Here is a 6,000-nt window from a genome sequence, read left to right as displayed (position 1 = left end):
AACAGAGTGGGAATAGTCTAGATCAGGCCACTATCATGAAGGGGTCAGTCGAAGGACTATGGGCCTGTTTCCCGGATACAGTCCTGCAATAAAAAAGCAAGATCAAAGGAGAATCTCCATTGAAAATGTTTTTTAGTCCAGAATAATGCTTAATCCGTGTCCGGGAAACCACACCAATATGTTTTGAACTACAAATGCAACTGAAAAGTTAGTGCACTAAATTATGACACCATGAAGTCTACACACTGCTTTACACGTTTGTGAAATCCCTACTACAATCTAATGGGCCACGCATTTGCAGGAAACATCAGGACAGAAGACATGGGAAACTAGAGCCTCATTAAACTTCAATGACATTCTTCATCAATGAGAGATGTTTTCTGGCTATGTTATTGTGCACTGCAGCCTATCCAGGCACACACACACACACACACACACACACACACACACACACACACACACACACACACACACACACACACACACACACACACACACACACACACACACACACACACACACACACACACACACACACACACACACACACACACACACACACACACACACACACACACACACACACACACACACACACACACACACAGAGTGTGCACTGCAGCCTATCCAGGCCTGTTATTGGAGAGTGAGCGCTTACAGTAAACATGCTGGCACACATGTGTGTTATTGTCTGCCTGCAGGACTCAGAGTAGGAACACTGAGTCTCTTCAGGACTGGTTGGATGGCTGCTAGCTAGTCGTTTTTTATGTCTCAGCCAGAACTCTCAGTTCACCATATAGAGCAGAGTGCTGATCTGGGATCAGGTCCTCTCTGTCCATATAATATTATTCATTAGTTTGTTTAGCTGGAATGGAATGTTTGTATCCTGATCACTGTATCTCTCTTTCATCTCTCTCTTTCTGACACGTGGTGATGATGTCACCTACCTGACGTATTCTGGCAGGACAGAGGCGTGATCGTTGATCAGCAGGTCCTTCACCTGGTTCATGATGGCGTACTTCCAGTTGTCCAGCACCTGGGTCAGGTTGGAGCAGATCTTAGTCTGGCTTCTATCTGCTGGAGATGACATGGGAATGTTCATTCCCCCCTCAGAAACACAAGGTAGACTTTACTGTACTGTACCACTGGCTGATCATGTCTTGAACATAACAAGCTGTTAGAACACAATATCATTCAATATTTATGGATGTATAGAACATACTGCTTGAAGTGTGCTACATCAGAGACTCTACAAACACATGCAGGAAGTAGATGACATACTAGTGACTGTGTCTGTTCTACTTCACCTCTATCGTTTGTAAATTACGTCTGAGTGTTGGAGTGTGCCCCTGACTATCCGTCAATAAAAAAAATAAAAGGAAATTGTGCTGTCTGGTTTGCTTTATATAAGGAATTTGAAATGATTTATACTTTTACTTTAGATTCTTAAGTACATTTTAGCAATTCCATTTCGTTTTGAGACTTAAGTATTTTTAAAACCAAATACTTTTAGACTTTTACTCAAGTAGTATTATACTGGGTGACCTTTAGTTTTACTTGAGACATTTTCTATTAAGGTATCTTTACTTTTACTCAAGTATGATATTTGGGTACTTTTTCCACCACTGCATACAGGAAGACTACATACCAGTGATTGTGTCTGGGCTGTTTTACTGTACCTCTATCAAAGAGACTCTACACATGCAGGAAGTAGACGACATACTAGTGACAGTGACTGGTCTGCCTTACCTCTATGAAACTACAAATACAGGAAGTAAATGACATACTAGTGCTTGTGTCTGGTCTCCCATACCTCTACCTTTACCAAAGAGTCTTTACACATACAGGAAGTAGATTACATACTAGTGACTGTGTCTGGTCTACCTTACCTCTATCAGACTCTACACATACAGGAAGTAGATTACATACTAGTGACTGTGTCTGGTCTGCCTTACCTCTTTCCCACTCTGATGTCTCCTGCTTCCACTTCTGAGAGACACACAGAGAAAGCAGGGACAGCAGGGCTACAGCCCTCCTCATCGTCATCTTCATCAGAAAAACAAATCAAATGTAATTGGTCACATGCGGCGAATACAACAGTTGTAGACTTTAGAGTGACATGATTACTTATGAGCTCATTCCCAACAACAACTTCGTCATCATCATCAGTCATTCAACCCCTCCACTATGTCCAACAGAGACAAGTCTACATGTGAGGATCTGGAACCAGTGTCACCTCAGGACAACCACTCAGTGACAACAGGTGCAGAACACAGTACAGACATCATACTTGTTTTTATTTGACCTTTATTTAACTAGGCAAGTCAGTTAAGAACAAATTCTTATTTACAATGACAGCCTAGGAACAGAACGACAGATCTTTACCATGTCAGCTCGGGAGTTTGATCTAGCAACCTTTCGGTTCCTGGCCCAATGCTCTAACCACTAGGCTACCTGCCACCACTTCCTGTTAACATCCCATCGTTGATGACTAGATGAGATTGGACCTGGTTCTGTAGACGATTAGTCTGAGTCTTTGTAGTCCAATACTCAGACCTGAGTGGTGATTATTAGAGAATCGTCTGTCTGTGCAAAAGCAGATAAAACACCATCATTATGTGATGGTGTAACTGGAAGTTGTTACTGCAGCTTGGCACAGAATAACCCCCCGTCAGTTAGATGAAGAATCAATATAATATCTGAAGTTGATGTCAGACTGGCATATTATTTACACATTCATTCATTTCAGACCAGTTCATGTTCACATTCCATTTGACATGCAGATGTCCAGTGGATGATGGTTTCACAATAGAAAACATTTTCCTCTGTAAATACATCTAATATCAATCAATCAATATTGAATATTGATCACTAATATATCTGCTAGTGAATCTGTAGATACTCAATCAATCAATCGTTAAACTGTATATATTTTTTTACATCAGCCGAATTCACAAAGTACCATACAGAAAACCAGCCTAAAACCCCAAACAGCAGCAATGCAGATGTAGAAGATCCTCTACCTGACTGTGAAGCTGAGCTGTGAGCTGGTTTATCCCCAGACCAGATTAGACCAGACCAGTGTGAGGTAGTAATCCAGTATGACTGAAGCTCTGCAGGAAAACAGGATGTGGACAGCTCTCTAATAAACTCCCTAAACCATCCCCCACCTGCTGGGCTCCTCCCCTTTATAACCAGGACACCACTCTGTAAACACACACACACACACACACACACACACACACACACACACACACACACACACACACACACACACACACACACACACACACACACACACACACACACACACACACACGGAAAGAATGAAACACTGGTCTGGGGGTCTGTAGTGTTACAGTGAAATGTCATCTCTAAAGGCTGTCTGGAGGTCTGTTGTGTTACAGTGAAATGTCATCTCTAAAGGCTGTCAGGAGGTCTGTATTGTTACAGTGAAATGACATCTCTAAAGGCTGTCAGGAGGTCTGTAGTGTTACAGTGAAATGACATCTCTAAAGGCTGTCAGGAGGTCTGTTGTGTTACAGTGAAATGGCATCTCTAAAGGCTGTCTGGAGGTCTGTATTGTTACAGTGAAATGTCATCTCTAAAGGCTGTCAGAAGGTCTGTTGTGTTACAGTGAAATGGCATCTCTAAAGGCTGTCTGGAGGTCTGTATTGTTACAGTGAAATGTCATCTCTAAAGGCTGTCTGGAGGTCTGTATTGTTACAGTGAAATGGCATCTCTAAAGGCTGTCTGGAGGTCTGTAGTGTTACAGTGAAATGTCATCTCTAAAGGCTGTCTGGAGGTCTGTATTGTTACAGTGAAATGGCATCTCTAAAGGCTGTCAGGAGGTCTGTTGTGTTACAGTGAAATTACATCTCTAAAGGCTGTCTGGAGGTCTGTAGTGTTACAGTGAAATGTCATCTCTAAAGGCTGTCTGGAGGTCTGTATTGTTACAGTGAAATGGCATCTCTAAAGGCTGTCAGGAGGTCTGTTGTGTTACAGTGAAATTACATCTCTAAAGGCTGTCTGGAGGTCTGTAGTGTTACAGTGAAATGTCATCTCTAAAGGCTGTCTGGAGGTCTGTAGTATTACAGTGAAATGGCATCTCTAAAGGCTGTCTGGAGGTCTGTAGTATTACAGTGAAATGGCATCTCTAAAGGCTGTCTGGAGGTCTGTAGTGTTACAGTGAAATGTCATCTCTAAAGGCTGTCTGGAGGTCTGTAGTGTTACAGTGAAATGTCATCTCTAAAGGCTGTCTGGAGGTCTGTTGTGTTACAGTGAAATGTCATCTCTAAAGGCTTTCTGGAGGTCTGTAGTGTTACAGTGAAATGTCATCTCTAAAGGCTGTCAGGAGGTCTGTAGTGTTACAGTGAAATGGCATCTCTAAAGTCTGGTCCCAGATACAGTGGAGGTATTTGATGTGGAAGCAGCATCCCTCCTCCTCCCCCCTCCTGCTTCACCCTCCTCCTTCCTCCTCCTCCTCTTCCTCCAGTACATTCCTGCAGCCTACAGTAATCATCTGTGGAACATCTGGGCTCTGCTTGCAGCCCGACCAGCTCCGACCCCTCTCTAATACACTTTTCACACTACTGAACTGAACTGAGCCAAACCAAGCCGAGACAAGCTGAGCGGTTAACCCAGTCTTACAACCAGGGAATCACATACACACACTGGCAGCTCATAAAGTTAGAATCAAAACATTATTCAGCCAGTAAACTTAGGAGAATAATACGTTACATCATTGTTTGGGCCGAGTCTGAATCATGTGATGGAGCAATGAAACACGTAACAATTTATTGAAAAAACGACACGTATACACAGTTCATGTTCACAGAAAAGAATACACTTTGTTGCTGTGATGTTGTTGCAGTTTCCATGGTTATACACAGTGTTGCCTCATATTCCAGATGATGTAATAACCTATAGTTCAATAAAGATCCCATGGAGTTAACCTGACATCATTACAGAAACCAGATGATTTAATAGACTGTAGTTCAATAAAGATCCCATGGAGTTAACCTAACATCATGACAGAAACCAGATGATTTAATAGACTATAGTTCAATAAAGATCCCATGGAGTTAACCTAACATCATGACAGAAACCAGATGATTTAATAGACTATAGTTCAATAAAGATCCCATGGAGTTAACCTGACATAATGACAGAAACCAGATGATTTAATAGACTATAGTTCAATAAAGATCCCATGGAGTTAACCTAACATCATGACAGAAACCAGATGATTTAATAGACTGTAGTTCAATAAAGATCCCATGGAGTTAACCTAACATCATGACAGAAACCAGATGATTTAATAGACTATAGTTCAATAAAGATCCCATGGAGTTAACCTAACATCATGACAGAAACCAGATGATTTAATAGACTGTAGTTCAATAAAGATCCCATGGAGTTAACCTAACATCATGACAGAAACCAGATGATGTAATAACCTATAGTTCAATAAAGATCCCATGGAGTTAACCTGACATCATTACAGAAACCAGATGATTTAATAGACTGTAGTTCAATTAAGATCCCATGGAGTTAACCTGACATCATGAGAGAAACCAGATTATAGACTATAGTTCAATAAAGATCCCATGGAGTTAACCTAACATCATGACAGAAACCAGATGATTGAATAGACTATAGTTCAATAAAGATCCCATGGAGTTAACCTGACATCATGATAGAAACCAGATGATTGAATAGACTATAGTTCAATAAAGATCCCATGGAGTTAACCTGACATCATGATAGAAACCAGATGATTGAATAGACTATAGTTCAATAAAGATCCCATGGAGTTAACCTAACATCATGACAGAAACCAGATGATTGAATAGACTATAGTTCAATAAAGATCCCATGGAGTTAACCTGACATCATGATAGAAACCAGATGATTGAATAGACTATAGTTCAATAAAGATCCCATGGAGTTAACCTGACATCATGATAGAAACCAGATGATTTAATAGACTATAGTTCA

The 6,000-nt window shown here is 41.0% G+C and overlaps 1 protein-coding gene and 1 long non-coding RNA gene across 3 annotated transcripts in view; both read right to left on the bottom strand.

Annotated features, from left to right (window-relative positions):
• LOC139571084 (immunoglobulin lambda-1 light chain-like) overlaps window positions 1-6,000 on the bottom strand; it is a 46,215-nt gene that overhangs the window by 4,328 nt on the left and 35,887 nt on the right. The window lies entirely within an intron of this gene.
• LOC139571160 (uncharacterized) lies at window positions 929-3,116 on the bottom strand. The gene is made up of 3 exons (XR_011674243.1): window positions 3,024-3,116; window positions 1,956-2,046; window positions 929-1,077 (listed from the first exon to the last, which is right to left on the bottom strand). It is a non-coding gene; the product is annotated as an uncharacterized lncRNA (long non-coding RNA).

This window comes from Salvelinus alpinus, chromosome 1 (genome assembly GCF_045679555.1).
Source record: "Salvelinus alpinus chromosome 1, SLU_Salpinus.1, whole genome shotgun sequence".
Classification (NCBI taxonomy): domain Eukaryota; kingdom Metazoa; phylum Chordata; class Actinopteri; order Salmoniformes; family Salmonidae; genus Salvelinus; species Salvelinus alpinus.
The sequence above is the reverse complement of the archived record's forward strand: the minus strand, read 5'-3'. Positions and strand labels throughout refer to the sequence as shown.